Genomic DNA, 19,855 nt, shown 5'->3' with positions numbered 1-19,855 from the left:
CACTATATATGTGCTGTTAATTATTAATAGTGACAATTTTATATCTCATTTTTGCGACTAATTATTTTTAATGATAACTTCTATTACAAATATTGACACTATTAAGACTATGAAAGTAATAAGAATCGTAAATGAAAATTCCATAATTTAAGATTTAAATTAAAAAAGTCTTAGCTAATTGATCGATAACACCCACATTAATAGTATTGGTCAATGTTCATAGTAATTATTGATTAATTATAAATATTTGATATTAATAATTTATAAATATTAATTATTGATAATTGAAATTTATGATATAATTGTAATGGATTAACCTCGAAAATAAACATAATAGATATTCTGATTGCACAATCAGCGTTTGTAGTCCAACGGTTAGGATAATTGCCTTCCAAGCAATAGACCCGGGTTCGACTCCCGGCAAACGCATTCATTTTATTTCTTTTTCTGATAATTATTCATTAATCTTAGAGCATTTAACTAATCTTGGTTAATCATAAACCTAAAAGTCATTTAACTTCTTCATTTATTATTTTTATTTCATAGAAAATTTTAATCCGGATCGAGCCTGGTCAAATCTAAACCAATTATACAGCATGTGATAGGATACGATTTTAGGAGAGTGAACTATCGCATAACAAGAGAATTAATTGACGATTCGATCAGATCTGATTCAAATAAAAGATTTCCATAACCGAAAAACGTGAATACACATAGAGCGTCGTTTGAGTATTCTCCTTGACAACATACCAAAGGTAGCGAAGAAACGTCCAATTTTGGTGGATAAGATTCAATGCATCACTACATTATTTAGTACATTAAAACGAATATATTAATTCAACACACTAATATTTCTAATCAACGAATATATTTAAAGGAAATAACAACATAACATACTATTATTAAAAATAAATTATATATAATATTTATATACGATGTGGGACTCAAAATCATAATTATTTAATTACGAAGCCTCAATTTTATTACTGGAGCAAAACCTTAATACATTCAACTAATAATGTTGTTGATTTGGGTAAATTTCACTTTTGGTCCTCCAGATATGCCACTTATATTTGGTCCTTCATGTTTTCTTTTCATCAAACTTAGTCCTTCAAGTTTTAAATATTTCATCAACTTTGGTCCTTCCGTTAAAAATTCATTGATTTTAACGAAATTATTTTTTTTAAAAAAAAAGAAAAACAAACATAAATGGGGTACCAAAAAGTCAAACCCACACCTTCCATTTAACATATGAGAGGCTTCGCCGCTCCACCAAATCTCTTTCTTGGCTTTTTAGTAACCTATAAATTACTTATAATGATAAATTTCTCCCATATATAGAAATACAGATGGAAATAACCAAGTCTCAGCCATCTCGATTTTTAAGCAATCATTTAACAATATCAGAGACGGAAATAGAGACGGAATATAATATATTTCATCGAAATTATAAATCCATCTCTAAAATAAAAAATATTAATAATTTATAATAAAAAAGAGTTCTCTCTCTAAATCCGTCTTTGATAAAGACAGATTTAATTTCATCTCTAAATTTTGGTCTCTGATACCCTGTTTTCTAATAGTGATAAAGGAAGAATTAGTCCCAAATCTCCGGAAATAATGCAAAGGAATTAGTTCTTTTTCATGAACTCTAGCAGCCACGCAAACTGAGAACTAAGTGGGCGAGGAAATAAAGAGAAGAAAAAAATAAGTAATAAATATTATTGTTGTGATCGACCCGATTTTTGAATTATATTTTAATTGATGTTTAGAATATTTTCGAGGTTGTTTTTATGTATTTGATGACATGATTTTATGTATTTATTTATGAATTTTATACCTTTTTATGTATTTTTATATATTATAAATTTATGAAATTATTTGGTATTTTTTGTGTTATTTTGATTGGTTAGGTATATAGGAATTTTTCGGAATTTGATATGGTTATTAGAATGATTGATTTTGGTTGATTTTGAGATTTTTCAGTATGGTTTTGAGATTTTTTAAATATTTTTTTTGATTTACTTTATAAGTAATATTTCATTTAGCAAAATAACTAAAAGTAATATTTCATCTGGCAATCTAATTATTTCTCATGGTTTGAAAATTATAAATATTCCCTAAAAGTAACAGTTGTCTAACAAATACCCATTGTAACAGTCTATTGTATGGGATATTTATCATATGACTGTTAATCTCATGGGGTATTTATAATTTTTCAAACAATGAAATGATAGTTGTAATTATGACAAATCTCATAGAAGCCCATTGTAATTCACCCTTTAAGTTATTATTACTAAACTTTGAAAATTTTGATCATTAATAATTTTAATTTTTACTTAAAAATATTTTTTGTTCAATGTCCTAAAACTAGGCATATATGTAATAATACTTTGATTAGATGCAAAGTACTATATTATTGATCATGTAGTAAACAGCTTTTTATTATTCATATATATTAATCTCATTTTAGTAGTTAATTTTTTCATTAAACATATATTATAAATTAATCTGTTTTACCATATTAAACTATTTACTAGAAAATTTAATTAAACATATTATATAACTATGAAATATGAAAGTAAAATTTGATCAAATCATAATATAATTTATAGCAGTATTCTTATATATAATTAAAGACTAAAAACTTTCCTTTTTGGGTTAATAAAATCTGCCCAACCCACATTGCTAAATATAAGATTGCTTTCAATAAAATTAAAATATAAATTGAATGATTATTAAAAAAATAAAATTGATCATAACAATAGTTTCTTTGATTGTTTTAACATATATATTCTTTGGATAATATTGTTTCACTATTTTTTACATATCATCATAATGTTAGCATAAAGGAATTTAGGGTAAAATTACAATGAGATCTCCGAGAATTTATCATAATTATAAAGACCTTTAATTGTTTAAAAAAATACAAATATTTTTTTGTACTAGAAAAAAAAATTACTATCGGCTTAATATTAAGAGCCATGGCTAAAAAACATGGTAAATAACTATTATTAATCACGGTTAAATAAAATCGATGTACAAAAACTAGCTTTTCCATCATGAAAATTTTTTGCCATGGCGTTTAGCTATGAGAAATATTTTAGCTACCCTTGTAAAAACTACAACTGACAATCGTTGCATAGCCGTTGCCAATGACTATTTGCTACAGCTATTCTTTATTGACCATGATAATTAGCCATGGTTAAATATTATATTTCTTGTATTGCTTATATATTCTTCAAACCGTCGAATCTCCGCAAATACTTTATTAAAATAAGTGAGGCCGCTTTCGCTAGAATCGTCTTGAAGAGATGAGTCGGATGGTGGGAGTCTGCGATGGGATTCATCTGGACGGGCATGAATCGACGGCAAACAGGTTCGGCGGTCGTGGTTTAAGCCCAGTCTCTCCGGTTGATGAAAACTCAAATTGAAGGTATGACAATATTCCTCTTGAAGAGAGGATTCGAATGATACCATTGGTGGGTTGAAAACTCATCGGGATGGTGTTGGAAATTTATAGAGAAGTTTCCAGCGAAAAAGGGGGCGAAAAATGCAGTTTAGTTTTAATTTAATTAACTTAATTATTAATTATAATTAGTTTTATTTTTAATTAACTTAATTATTAGATATTTAAATATAATTTTTTTTAATATTTAATATAATTATGTCTAAGAATAAAAGAATTTGTATTTACAGAAGAGATAAAAATGCAAAAAGAAATTTTTAAAAAAGTCAATTTGGCCATAGTTATTTTGGATATAATATAGGGGCATTTTAGTTACTTAAAGTTAAAAAAGATCAAAATACGAAAAAAAAATGAAGTTGAATCACATTTTAGGCGCGTGCACTCCACCTTCCATTAGTTTCTAATGAGGGGTTTTTTTTGCTGAATTTATTAAAATATAGGGAGGTTTTAGCAATTTCTAAAACATAAAAAGATTTTTAACTTTTTCAATAAACTATAAGGGGTCAAATGCATTTTGGCTTAAGGAGAACTTGACCGATAGGATTGGATGTTACTATTGTATTAGTTAATGAGAATTTGACCGACTGATAAATGCAAGATTTTATACGTGCACGGGAATTGTTCAAATGGACCTTTCATGCAAGCGTCCATGGTACAACCACTTTACCCATATGGATGTTCTATTACAATGAATCACATCGCATAATTTCTTACTCATTAAGGCACGGTTAAGAATAGCGATGTCTCGCAAGTCCTGTCCTCCCTCTGCAGCTGGCTTACATGCAATCCCTCCATGCTATCTTTGCATAGCCCCCACTAGTAGCACCTTTCCATAAGAAGGAGCGCAATCTCTTCTCGAGCTCCTTTATAATACCTTTAGGTAGAATGCACGCAGAAGCCCAATAGATACTCAAAGCCATGAGAACGGATTTAATAATCTGAATCCGTCCCGCAAATGATAATGTCGTACCCTCCCAACCATGGATGCGACTATAAATTTTTGCCAATAGAGGTTGGCAATCCGCTATTGATAGTCTGGAAGAGATTAGAGGAAGCCCCAGGCATCGGTAAATGCCCCTCCTGAAACCCGAGCGCTGCTAATAACTGGTCTCTCATCCCGTGTGCCGCTCGTGATAAAATGAGATGGCACTTTTGCGCATTAAGCCGAAGTCCATATAACTCAGCAAATCAATGCAAACCCCGTTTAAACACCCCAATGGAGCCCATATCAGCTTTACAGAAAAGTAGTAAATCATCAGCAAATTCAAGTTGAAATAATTTAGATGGTCCACATTTCCAATGAAAGGAGAATAACATGTCCTGATCAATCAATTGAAGTAAGAGTAAATGAAGTACCTCCATCACTAAGACAAATAGGTACAATGACAACGGATCTCCCTGTCGTAACCCTCGTGACCCTGCGAAGAAACCGTATGGTTTCCCGTTAAGACCAACCGAGAACGAGGGTGATGTGATACACTCCTCCACCCATCGAATGAACTGTGCAGGGAACCCAAATAGGTGTAGAACTGCTAGGAGGAAATCCCATTCTACCGTGTCAATAGGCTTTCCGAATGTCCAGTTTAAGCGCACGTCGGGGGGAAGCCGTGCATGATTGTATCCTGTAAAGAGTTTCTGTGCTAACATAATATTGTTGCCTATACTGCGATCAGGAACAAAAGCCGCCTAACAGGGGCTTATCAATTTATCCAAAGTCAAACTTAATCTTTGAACAAGAATTTTTGCAATGATCTGAGGACATTACAGCAAAAAATAGGGCGAAAATCTGTGACCATCATAGGGGAGTATGCCTTAGGGATTAATGCTAGAAGCGTGGTGTTGATTTGCTTTAGCATCCTACTTGATGTAAAGAAGTCCAGAACAGCTGATATGACTTCTGTTCCCACAATCGGCCAGGATGCTTTGTAAAACCCGGAAGAATATCCGTCAGGTCCCGATGCCTTGTCGTCTGTGATGTAAAAAACGGCCTGCTTGACTTCATCGGCCGTAACTGGTTTGAGGAGAAGTTGGGTGTCCTCGAGTGGAATTTAATATTATAAAATTATAAAATTCAATTTTATTATTTCAAGTCTTCAAACAATATTGCATATTATGATATTGAAAAATATACCCAGTATGATAATATGTTTATATAACTAATTATTTAATTATTTATTATTTGAAAAATATACATGGTTAAAGAATTAGAGGATAAATAATGTTATGTGTCTTAAGTTTTTTAGATTTATTCATTTGAGTATAAATCGTAGGGGCGTTCAATTCGGTTAATAGAACTGAACCAAAAGTTCGGTAAACTGAAATTTCGCTACACTAAAATAGCATAATCAATACCGAACTAAAATATTTGATTTGGTTCGATAAAAATCGAACTTATTTCAAATTGGTTCTAGTTTTGTACTAAATTAACCAAAAATTATAAAATAAAATCTTATGTTAATTTATTTTGTTATAAATTATTAATAGTTGTGGTAATTAACTATAATATTATCATTTTTAGGGTTAAATACATTTGAAGGTTACGACCCTCATCAATTACCCCTCTAAACTAAACAAACCTTCAATTACCCCCTATGATGTGATAATCCTTTAAATTAAATAAAAATAGACAAAAATACCCTTAACTATTCATAATATGATATATTTACCTTAATGTCCTCTACAGTTAAATATATAAATCAATTTGACTTCAATTTTTATTCATTTTTATGTTAATAAATTAATATTGGACTAGTCACATATCGATAAGATCAATGTTAGTACTTTTTAAATTAAAATAAATTTATAAGCTTGTGTTTGTGCATTACATGAGATATAATTTTAATAACAAAAATATTACAAGTGGTCATCGAGCCTATTATTTTGGCACCCAAATGTCAAGTGAGATAATTTGGGAGTTAATGAGGTACTTTTTTTTTTTTTTTTTTTCATGTAGTAATTCTATTTCACCCTTAACCTAACTTAGGTCGAACACGTTAGGCCTGTTAATTAGTATCCAATACCTAGACTCAGACTCAAATCCATTTTGATAGTTATGACCCATATCCATGTTTAATATTTTATATTAGATCCAAACTTGAACACGTATCTATTATGATAATATTTTTTAATTTGGGTAGAGCCTATACCCTAAAATACTTGTCGGTAAAATTTTAATATGCAAAAATGCATCTTATTCGTTAATTTTAAAATTAGTGGATTTATAAACTTTTGCTAATTATCAATACGACTATTTATATACTCAAATTTAAAATAATTTTATACTTAATTAATTTATACAAATTTAGCATTAATTTATAAACATTATAGTTGAACAAATTTTTCAAATTGATTAATATATTTAATAACAGAGAGTATAAATGTGAATATGTCATATTATTAATAGTCAAGGGTATTTTTGTCAATTTTTTTAATTTAAAGGGATGATTATTGAGGATAACATACTTTAGGGGTGTAAAATGTATTTAACCATTATTTTTATTATATACACTTATATTAAATATTAATATTTATATATTATTTTTTATTATATTTATGTATTCATAATATAATATATTTATATGAATATATTTTTTAAAATTCAGTATTTGGTTTGATACCAGCATAAAAAATCAAAATCAAATCGAATAATCAAAATATAAAAAAATAAACCAAAATCGAATTGAAATTTTGGTTTGGTATTTGGTAAAAATTGAATTTTTGATTTAGTTGATTTTCATTTGATTAACTAAAAATTGCACACCCTTATTAAAATGATCGATTAATAATAATCCAATTGAATTGAAAAAAAATAAAAAAAAAACGAACGATATATGTTTTAGATTCAAATTGGATATATATACCCATAGATATTAATGGGTAGAACCTAACCCAAACCTAATCTATATTTTTTAATTGGATTTGGGTCTAGATGTAGGTCCTTAAATTAGTTTATAAATCATCCTACCCATTCATATCCCTGTTCAAAATGAATTGCAGACACAGAAATCGATGTTTGCTCCAAAGATTGGGAACCATAGCAAAATTGTTTTATTAGGAATAAAATTGTATTTTAGCATAAATTAATAATGGATAAAATATGGGATGATATTAAATTATCGCACTGTATATTTTATTTATTTGTATTAATAAAATTTGGAATAAAATTAAATTTGGAAAACAAGTGAGAGAAAGATACCATGTAATATTTTAGAGAAAGACCATAGCTATTTTGGACCAAATATTTTTACATTTTAGGAACACGTGGAAAATCACGTACAATACCTTTGAGGTGGGCCCGGTGGAATTTAAATTATCTCTTTATCATGATTTATTACGGGCCCAATGATATCAGTCTGGTCAGCCTCAATGCAAGTAAATTAACCAGAAGTTGCATTGATATCATGAGATATTCAGCTCAATCCCAACAAGTAAACAAGGCCGTATATTACTTTATAATGACAAAAATTGTGTATTGAGTTGTCACTATAAATAATTAGTGACGTACCCATCTATGGCAACCGTAATTCATTGTCAATAATTATTTGTAGTTACTAATGTCTTTACGTAAATATCACGAATTATTTTTTTTAGTGACAACTTTATATATAATATTTTTTATACTAAAATAATTTTACAAAACAATTATCACTATTAAAAATATAAATATTAATATATTTCACTTTGATTATTGTTTTAAACATTAAAAATTATTGAATTATTTGGGATGATATATGCATGTGAGTTCCCCCCCCCCCCCCAAAAAAAAGAAAAAAACAAAAAAATATTAACAAAATATTAGGTGAGAGTTTTAAAATTACACTATCGTACACATTAAGTAATAATACTTTTGATGTTATTATAATATAATTATTAATGACAAAATGTATAATTTTAAAATTACAGTATTGTATATATTAAATAATAATAGTTTTGATGTTATTACAATATAAGTATTAATGAAAATGGGGAAAAGTATTATTTTAGTCTACTAAATATGCCTAATTTTAATTTTAGTCCGATAACTATGTTCATTTTTGTATAGATCCAGTAACTTACGAAATTGCTTACTTTTAGTCCTCTGTCAGATTTTCGGACAATTTTACCCCTATGAGTGTATATGTACTAAAACTGCCTTTCAAATGTTGCATAGGGGTAAAATTGTCCGAAAATTTGGCAGAGGACTAAAAGTAAGCAGTGTCGTAAGTTACTAGATCTAAACAAAAATGGACATAGTTATCGGACTAAATTTAAAATTAGGCATACTTAGCGGACTAAAATAATAGTTTTTCCCATAAAAATGTATAAACTATAACGTTATCGTTATAGACACATTTATAACGAAACCACAAATATAGCTATTACAAATAATGGCAGTACAATTAAAACTATGAAACCGAATAAGAATTATTATCATTTTACACAAAATAAGTACAATTTTAATTAATTATAGTTTATAAAAAATTATGCTAAATGAAAATTCCACTGTTTAAGATTTAAATTGAAAAAATCTTAGTGAAACATTGGAGTTATTATAAATTAGTCAATTATAAATACTTGATATTAGTAATTGGTGAATATTAAAATTTATTATGTAATTTTAATCGATTCATTTTAAAAATATATAAAAGAAAAAAATTTCACTTTTTGTCTTGTCACTGTAGGGTTGTTGCTCTTGTCGTCCTTTATCTTTTTAATAAAGCCATTTAGTCCTGTAAGTTTGATACTTTTGACATATTTAGTCCTATAACTATTGACTAAATAGATTTAATTAGTCCGGTATATATTTTAATAAAATGGATTTAGTCCTTTATATTTGATAAGTGTGACACTTTTAGTCCTTTTATGTCAGCGAGTGAGATGTGTTACCAGAGGGAAGTCGTGTGTTTTCACGCGATACTTACTAAAATCAGTCAATTTTATTTCTTCAAACCCACAATTAGAATCAGAAACCTGCCCTAATTTCTCCCCTAGTCTCCCCAAACCTAGCCCTGATTCCCAAATTCCCCAAACGATTACTGATAAAAACACAAAAATTTTCACAATCTGTTAAAATGTGGGCAAGTGTTGTGAAAAGAACATAGGGAAACTGATCTTTTTGCAATTTGGAGAGTATGATACCAAGAAAAAGAAAGCTTGATATTGACGAAATATTGCAGAGTACAGGAGAAACACATGTCCCAGACCTGAATACGGTAATAACTCTCAAATATTTTTAAAAACTTGCCGATTATCAAACAAAAACCTCAAAAAGAATTATGTTATTCCAAAAATCCTTGCATAAATTGTGTGTTTTGGAACACATAATTGGAGAGGATTTCAGGAAGAGATTTGGGAGAAAATTTAGGGTTTATGAGTGGAAATTAGAAATTTTGGGAGAAAATAAAGATTTGGATGTCGAGGATGTGTGCATTTTCTTGTGAGAAATAACGTCAATATTCCCAAAAACCCAACAAGCTCCGTGTGCATTTTACTAAACTTTTTGCTGACCATCGTCTTTTTTTTTTAAGAAAATGACTAAATGTGTTATACTTGTTAAATATTAATGACTAAATATGTTCAATTAATAGTTATATGACTAAATATATTAAAAGTAACAAACTTACAGAAATAAATATATTTATTAAAAAGATAAATAAAAAAAAATAAAGTCAAATGCAACAACTCTATGCTATAGGACGAAATATTATATTTAGATGGTTTTCTAATACACATCGCACAGTTAGCGTTTGTAGTCCAACGGTTAGGATAATTGCCTTCCAAGCAATAGACCCGGGTTCGACTCCCGGCAAACGCATTCATTTTATTTCTTTTTCTGATAATTATTCATTAATCTTAGAGCATTTAACTAATCTTGGTTATTCACAACTTTTTATTTATTATTTTTATTTAACGTAAAATTTTAATCCGGATCGAGCCTGGTAAAAGTATGAATAATTATGGAGCATTCATCTGAGTATTCTCCTTCACAACAAATCAAAGATAGAGAAAGAAACGTCCATTTTTTATCAATAAGATTCGATTCATTACTACATCATTTAATATATTCGAACTCAAATATTAATTTATATATTTTTAAATTAAGGAATATATTCAAAGTAAATAATCATATAATATATTACTATTTTTAAAAAATAAATTATATACTCACATTTATAAAATTCCACCTTACAACTTTTTATTTATTAGGCCAAAACCTAATTAGCAAAGAAACGTGAACGTCCCTTTTAAGTGATGGGCTCCAAATTCAATGATGGCAACTAAACACGACGTGGGATAAATGAGACAATGATTCCTCAAGAAAAAACAATAAGAAAATTACTCAACTAAAGTTGACTTCCAAAAGTACTAAACCCCACATGTTCAAAACATTGTCCACGAAACTCTTAATTATGTCTGTACAGATCAATTACATTTTATCATTCGAATTATAATTATTTTGTTACTTATATTTTTTAATGTTAATTTATTATCTAAATTCTGCAAAATTGTACGTTACCACATATGATCGATTTTTCTGCAAAAAAAATATCTTATTTAGTTCACATGTAATATTTAAGAACAAATTTTCTCCACCAAATGCTTATATACATTGCATGTGATGTTTTAAAGCATAAAATTCAACCAAAAAGCGGTCATATATGATAACTTATAAGTTTCAAAATTTTAATTTTTGGCACAAAAAAATATTTAGATGACAAAATATAAAAAAATTATATATATAGTTCAAAAAGCAAAATATAATTTACCGCATCTATAATCTATCCTTTCTGTCTTTGTCTTATTTATAACTAAATTAATTAAAATTACATCATAATTACAATTATGAATAATTTTAATAACCATCATCAGTATCAAATAGCTATTACTGTACAGAAAAAGGAAAAAATGCAAGCAATGATATGGAGTATGTGCACAACCCCCAATGAAAAAGATAAGAACATAAAGCAGCAAAATTCATTCCTGTATTTTTTTAAAATAAAACATTGTTCCATCTTATATATATAGGTAAATTGCTCTGTTTTAAAAAAGACAGATAGGTAAATTGCTATTTCTCTGTTACTAGAATGATAATTTGTTCATTTTCAATATCACAGAGAGACAAATTATATTAAACTTTATACAAAAATTACTATTAAAATAAATAAATAATTGTCGTTGAAATAAAACAACGATCGATGGGAGAATTTGAACCCATAGTCTTATATCCATAAGGCTTTGAGCGTTGTCAATTAAATTAGGTCTAATTGATGTATATGTGCGTTGTGTATGCACACCATGTGAGAAATTTATTGGGGGGGGGGGGGTATCGACATGCTTATGTGGTGACCTTATAAAAATTGATTCGTTTCCTCCTCATAATATTTAAGTCATTGCTCGAGTGGGTCGAAAGAAAAAAATAAATAAATAAAAAATTATACCCGACACCCCTCGAAATTAAGTTTTATTATACAAGTACTTTATGTTTTTTGAGAATTTATAGTAATTTTTTAGAATTATAATTGAAATTGAAATCAACACTCGTTTAAAGACAAAACTATATACAAACACGTCATGAGTTAAATTACATCGATGAAATGTATATATAATTTTATAAATAATAAAAAATATTTACATAATTAAACCTAGTATTTGAGAGCATCGGTGTACGTAATTCACACAAAGAAAAAACATGATACGAATAAAAAAATCTCTCATTTATAGTATGATGATATTCTACCTAACGTAATTTCAATACCAAAAAATAAAATAAAAAATTATATATTTTTAATCAAATCACGGTATTGTCATAATTAATCGTGAAAATTACACTTTTGATCCTTTAATAATATCGTTGAAATTATTTTGGTCTTCCTTGTTCACAAGTTACATTTTTTTTCCCCTGAATTTATCAATTTTGTACCAATTTGGTCCCAATCGTAATATTTCCATCGACATATTTAATAACATAATACTTTCTTTAAGTGTATTGACATATATATATAGGATGAATAGTAATTTATCCCCCTCTGATATTGAAAATGAGCACATTATTTCCTTATGAAAAAAATACAACAATTTACTCTCCTATACTTTTTAAAATGAAATAATTTACCTTCTTAAAAACATAGGGAGATAAATTGTTGTATTTTAAAAAATACAGGGAGATAGATCGCTATTTATTTTTTCATAAAAGACTAATTTACTCATTTGCGATATCACAAAGGAATTGCTTGGATGTTTTTCTATATATATATATATATATTATTTGGATATTAATATTGTTTCACTATTTTTGAAATTATATCACAATGATGACATAAAAGAATTTAATGTTGCCAACATGATTGCATCTCACTGTTGCTTTCGCTAATGACAACTTGACCGATTGATAAATGCAAAACATTATAATTATACCATTGATAATATGAATTGGTGGAGTGGTTAAAGTTAATATTAAATGAATAGGTTTGACATTATGTGATCCTGCTCCAATTCAGCTCACTCAACGCGCGATCTCGTCAAAGATAGCTAACTCCTTCAATAGCAGATTTTGGGTTCCTGAGAATAAGACAAGAACAATGAGCTCGTCGGGCACGTCCCCGATAATTACCCTCCAACACTCAAGTTAGGTTGATCGAGAGAAAAGTATGCGATCACAAGGTTCGATCTCAAAGAACGTGGAACAGTTACTTCTAATTACGGTGTTTGGGTCTATTTATAGAGCACAACTGGATACTGTTGACTGGGTCACGTGGCCTCATCCTGCTGGCCCGCGTCTTGATCGGACGGCTGCAATTGTCCGGGTCTTCAAGGCTATTATTTTATCCGGGTCGGGTCTTCAAGGATATCTTAGAGCATCTATATCTTTACATTTGTATTAATTAATTAGCATTGACGTTTTAAAAGAAATAATTGAAGTCGTGCGTGCGTTTTCCTTGAATATTATTATACACAATATAGAACAATTATTTAATCAATTCTGATCCCGCGACTTGGGATGAAGTCCTGAAGTATCATTTCAATATATGACATGTGCTTATTCATTTTATAATTCGATTTAGAGGGTGTTTCGACTAAAATTATTTGAAATATTTTATACGATATATATATGTATATATATATATATGGGATAATTACACTTTCACTCCCTAAAATTTGAAATAATTAATTACATGCAGATTTCATGTGATTTGAAAAATTATATCTAATATTTTTTAGATTTGCTTTTGTCTAACAAGTACGTTAATCTATTGGTCAAAGTTCATCGAATTTGCTAATTTTAATAAAAAAAAGAGGTGATAAAAATCTATATTTAATTTAATTTATTACCGGTCAAATAAATCTTTTTATGATCAAATTATCTGTATAGATTTTCAGACGTTAATGAATATGATGAGATGTATTTCCACCGTTACACAGGTAGTTTAATCGGAAAAAAATTAGTTGAACCCAAATAAATCAATAATAAGTCACTCAAGGGTAAATATCAACTTTCATTCAATTTTTTTGTAAATATCAATAAATTCAGTAAATATTGATAACGGGTGGACCTATTTGTTAGATGGAAGCAAACCTTAAGGGCACTAAATGTAATTTTTCAAACTACAGGGGATCTATATGTAATTACACTAAACCTCAGGGAATGAGAGTGTAATTATCCTTATATATATTAACAGTATTTGATTCTTGACATTATTCAATATTTTCAAAAATCAAAAATTGATTCAATATAGAGAATTCAAATTAATGGATTCGTTCAATCGAGACAAAAAAAATAAAAAAACTACTATAGAAGTAAACATATACCTACACTCGTGGACTAGAACCCACAACCTTGCCAGTCGAGTAATGCCTCATTCGCTCTTATAAGATGTTTTAAGAGTTTAAAAATATTAAATCTCATTTTAAATATAAATATTTAAACTATTTAGATAAGTAAGATGTGAGAACTTATAAAATTTTAAGATGTTTCGCAGAATACGTTCTTTGTATTGTAATGATGGCGAGAAAAAAAAAAATCCATCAAACTATTAGAATCTAAACCCTAAAAATAGATACTTATATAAAAGGTGATAATGAAATAGTAATAAATTTATGAGTGTGTTTTTGTTTATTGGCTGCTAAGATTAAAAAGTTTAAAAGATATTATAAAAAATAATAAATTATATTGAGCTCTCTTTAAATTGAAGGCATCGCAAAATGCGAGTGGATCTGCCCGAGAATGTGCAAGTGGAAGCGGTAATATGAAATACATAAATTAAAAAAAAACATAATAAAACTATAATTTCAAGGGGCGTACCCTTGGAGTTCTCGGGCATTTGATGTAGTTAATCATAATAACAATAAAAATAAATCGGGCTAATGGTTGAATTAAAAAATTAGAGGTACATTAACCGTAAATAAAAAATACCACTTTCTTTTATTTACTTCGAACCTACTTCATTTGATTCATTCACGCAAGACTTCAACGTAGAAGTCCTCTAAAGTTGCGTCCACATCACACCGAAATTTGGGATCCCTCAATCCTCTTTGTTAGAAGAAAATTAGGGAGAAAGAACACACCAAGTGTGTGTTGGAGAGGGGGCGGCCGAATTGGGGTGCTAGGGAGAGGAAATTATTTTGTGTTGTTTGTTACGTATTCATTAGTCACTCCAAATAACTAATATACATATATATATATATATATATATCTTTTATTGATGTATTAGAATGTGTCTAGGTTCATTCTACAATCCATAATGTAATAAATCCTTTATTCCAAATAAAGGATGACTAACATGACACTTTTCAAAATTGAAATTGTTAGTCAATAATTTTCTTTTCCTAGAATTTCCAAAAACTTAATTAGGGTTTGGCCGATTTTATTTAAAAATAAAATGCAAGGCCAAATAATTGTAATTAAATCTAATTTAATTAAAGTCCATCTAATTAAGTTCATCATATATTTAGTCCAATTAAATATATGAGCCCAATAAGCCTTTATTAATTAATAAGTCCAACTTATTAAATAATAAGAGCAAAGCCAATATAAATTAATACTAGTAATCTATTCTTGGGCTCCTCCGTCCAATGAATTACACAACAAACGTGATATATTTAATATTACGTTGAGCTCCAAATATTTTTCTTAGGGATAAAATTGTACTTTTGGTTACTATACAAACATCCTAGCTAGTATCTTGAATATTTGTAAGGGGTAAAATTGTAATTTTACAATAGTTTTCAAATGCTCTAGTATAAATAGTTGACGGACGGTCTTTCATTGTAATCCATACAGAATTATTCCGATAGAAATTGGTCTTGAGCAGCCTTGAAGTAAGAGACTTCTTCTAATCACATTTGTAATTATTTTATTTTCATACTCTTTTGCCCACGTTTACGATCCTACTGCAATCAACCCCATATGAGTTATTAGATAAATTACATTAACACCCCTATCATTTATATTATAATTGATTTACATCGACACCCTCTCAAAAAGAAAAATTTACACAAACACCCGTTGAGCTATGTTACATATATATATAGCACCCCATAGGGGTTATACTACAATTTTGTAAAAAATAAAAGTAATTGTATAATTTTGTAAAAAAATGAAATTTTGGATAAATTCTTGACAAGATCTTATTTTTTTTTTATAAAAGTATGCAAGCTTGGTTTTTGAAATTAGTTAGTAAAAGAAGCTAAAAACACGACTTTCTTGAATATTTCTTACTTTATGACAAAAGAGCTTTTAAGTCTCTCACGTGAAGTCATTAGATGTATATAGTCGTGTTCTTTTTCCCCCACTTGGATTGTTGTACATTTAAAAATTTAAATATGCACATTTATGATTAATTATAAAGATAATTACACTCTGCTCTCCTAAAATTTGATGTAATTACATTTAAATCCTCTGTGGTTTTGAGAGATTGCATTTAACACTCTTAAAGTTTGCTTCTGCCCAACAAAAAAGTCCCTCTTTTAGTCAAAATTCATTGAATTTGCTGATATTAACAAAAAAAAATTGAATGAAAATATTTACCCACGATTGACTTATTATTGATTTATTGCAGGTTAAAAAAAAATTATTTGACCCAAAATAAATTAGTAATTAATCTATGTAGTAGATACTCAACAAATATAATATAACCAACAACTCATATATGCTTTTTAAAAGAAATTGACAAATATATACACTTAATCACAACTTTAATATTTTTCTAAAAAAAATAAATTTAATATATTTTATCATAATTTTTACAGAAAGTATATTAAAAAAAATAGATACATGATTACTTATTTTTATCTAAAAGAATAAAAGTTAATAACTTAATTCAATAACCAAATTAATAAAAACTTTCATGAATTTTCTTTTTGTAGTTTTTGTACTCATTCATTATATATAATATAACGGCAATACTGTCCAAAAACTTAATTTTAAGGGGTGAGTTTTATATTCGTTAGTTTAAGGAGGTAAATTTTACATCAAAAATAGTTCAGGGAGGAAAGTGTATTTTACCCTAATTTATTCTTTTTACTTTATTTTTAAAATTGTATATTTAAAGTTGACATCGGAATTTTTAAATAATTTAAATTTTAATAATAATTAAATTTATACTTTCACAATTTAATATTTTACGCTTTTTATATTTTATGTTCTATATCATCTAATTATATTATTTTGTTCACATATTATTATTTGATATATTAAAAAAAAAATAGTTTTTGGAATCATGCAAGTTGATTAGTGTGTATAAATCAATAAGTATATTACCTTGTGAGAGCATCATTAAATTAAATACATTCTTTAAATATTTTTAAAAATATAAATATGAAATACTAATCGAAATAAAATTTATGATTTTTTGTGGAAAAATAACTATTAATGACAAACAACTAGTGAAATAATAAGCAAAAATGCTAGTATCTTTTTAAAGGGACAAAAGAGTCTTTCATTAATTAAATTTATTTCAGAAGTGATTTTTTTCCCAACACTATTCAATTTAACTTTTATCTGCTTTTCACTTTTTTTTACAAACACTACCCACTTTTTTTACAAAAATAACTTTTTTAAAAGCAGAAGTTTTTGCAAACACTCTCTCTATATATTATTATTATATTTAAGTGAACGCAATGAACTATTATTTATTAAATAAATCGATGAAAATCGTTAATATCAAATATTTATATTTAACAACAACCGGCAGCTACAATAATCATACAATAATCATTAATATCAAATGACTATATCTTATCATCAAATACTATTAAAGTATAATACACCTACGATGATTACAATAGAACAATATCTTCACACACTGGTGTGCTGTAAACCAATAACCTTAAAATCATGGGATTTCAATTTCGCTAATTGAACTAGGCCTCATTAGCTAATATAGAACTATACTTAGATAGCGTAAATTGAACTAAAACACCCTCACGTGCCACTAAAATATCCAAACGCTTCAAGAGTTTGTGTACTTTTTTCTGGAATTGATGCAGCCCGAATTCGATTCGATGATATATTGAATTTTCACGACCTTTTTGATGGTCCATGTTGGATCCTACAATTCAATTATTTTTTAATAAATAAATAATCTTTAAATAATAAATATATTCTTTTACCATATTTAATCGTCTGAAGTAGCTTGCTCACTGAATATGAACATTTTCATTATGTTTGAATTTGTGTTTTAGTTGTTTTATTTTGTATTTTGGAAATAGAGAGAGCAAAATAAAAATAAGTGAGTGTGTGTTGAAAATAGATGATATGTTTGGATTTGTGTTTTGGAAAAATTTAAAATATTTTAAAATAAGTGGTGTAGGTTTGATGTTGGGATTTGGGAGACAAAAATTACAGTTCATTGTCAAATCATATATTTTTATATATATAAATATGTATATATATAAATATTTTACGTTTAATATTGTACTTTTGGGAGACAAAAAATACTGTTTATTGTCAAATCATGTCTGTTTTATATTATATATATATAAATATATATATATATATTATATATAGAAAGTTGAAAAACAGAAAAACACACAGATAAGATGTAAAAACACAAAAACAAACATGAAGTGTGTTTTATCTTGTTGGGAAATGCGAAAACACAAAATCAAACAAAGCCTTTTTGTTTTTTAACACATAATCCAATCCATAATTCGAATATTTGATCAGCAACTAATTTTTACCTCACATGACTCTAAAAAAGCACTAACAAATGATCATTTATTTACCAACCTCAAGACATCTATAGGCCAAAATTTAATGGTTGGGTAAATTCGGCCAACTCTCTTTATAAATACTTTCTCGTTATTTGAAAAATTAATAATATTTTTTAAATTTTAACAGTCATCTAATAACTGACCAAAGTTGTTAATCTATTAGGTTTTTATCTATTTTTTACTTCATGATTTTTATCTAATAACTCTTCATTTTTTTATTAAAAAATATACAACGAAGTCAGAATGGACATTTTCAAGTTTTCGTCTAAAAATTATATAATTTCATCAAATATAAAAAAATATTCCTAATTTCTCAAATAACATATAAATATTTATAATTATGTCAAATCCCTGAACAGCTCGTTGTAGTTTATATTTATTTTATTTTGTAGAGATAGAGAGAGACAGACAAAGATAAATTGGAATGTGTAAAATTAATTAATATTATTACCCCTGTTTTATACGTATATAAAATTATAATTACCAACTATTGAAATTAATTTAATATTTATAATATTTTTGAAAAATTATGTTGGACTCATCTTCATTTAATTTTAATACTTTTCAATGTATATTATATACACACCCTATTTACTTATCACAACTTTCAAAAATTAAAATTTAATTTTAATTTTTGACCAATTAAAATCTCCTAAATAAATATAATTTCACACGGTACCATAACTCTACTCAAAAACTGATTATTGCATTTAAGTGATTATAAAGCGATATATACATCTGTCGTACTGAGCGTCTGCAACTGCTTAGTATAAGTACTTATGAAATTATTGAAAATAAATTAAAGAGAACGTTTCTAATTTATAATTTTTATTTTTAGATTGATTAAATTAAACTTATTTAAAATATAAGCAACGCAGTCCCGACCAATTTTTTTTAATTTATTAATAAAACTATAAATATTAAATTATTTTCCAAACACTCCAATTATGACATCTTTTCCCGCTTCTGTTTTCAAATATTCCAAACATCCACTATTGCTTATTTTTCTTTTTAACTAATAACTGTAAATAAGTTAAATAACTTATCTCGATATATTGAGCTCTACTTTAATATGATTATAGTATAGTGATAAAGTTAGATAAATATTCACATGGAGTGTAATAAATATCCACACGTTCGATAGGACTCTGATGAGGGTAATTTCCAAAAAACCAAATTGCCCTTGTTTTTTAAAGG

General features: G+C 27.5%; 2 non-coding genes across 2 annotated transcripts; both read left to right on the top strand.

Annotated features, from left to right (window-relative positions):
* Positions 1 to 357: 357 nt before the first annotated feature.
* Positions 358 to 429, top strand: TRNAG-UCC (transfer RNA glycine (anticodon UCC)). Its single transcript has one exon. It is a non-coding gene; the product is annotated as a tRNA-Gly (tRNA).
* Positions 430 to 10,190: 9,761 nt separating this feature from the next.
* TRNAG-UCC (transfer RNA glycine (anticodon UCC)) lies at positions 10,191 to 10,262 on the top strand. The gene has a single exon. It is a non-coding gene; the product is annotated as a tRNA-Gly (tRNA).
* Positions 10,263 to 19,855: the final 9,593 nt, after the last annotated feature.

The sequence above is a fragment of the Sesamum indicum genome, linkage group LG1 (genome assembly GCF_026168435.1).
Source record: "Sesamum indicum cultivar Baizhima isolate 11 linkage group LG1, ASM2616843v1, whole genome shotgun sequence".
NCBI lineage: Eukaryota > Viridiplantae > Streptophyta > Magnoliopsida > Lamiales > Pedaliaceae > Sesamum > Sesamum indicum.
The sequence above is the reverse complement of the archived record's forward strand: the minus strand, read 5'-3'. Positions and strand labels throughout refer to the sequence as shown.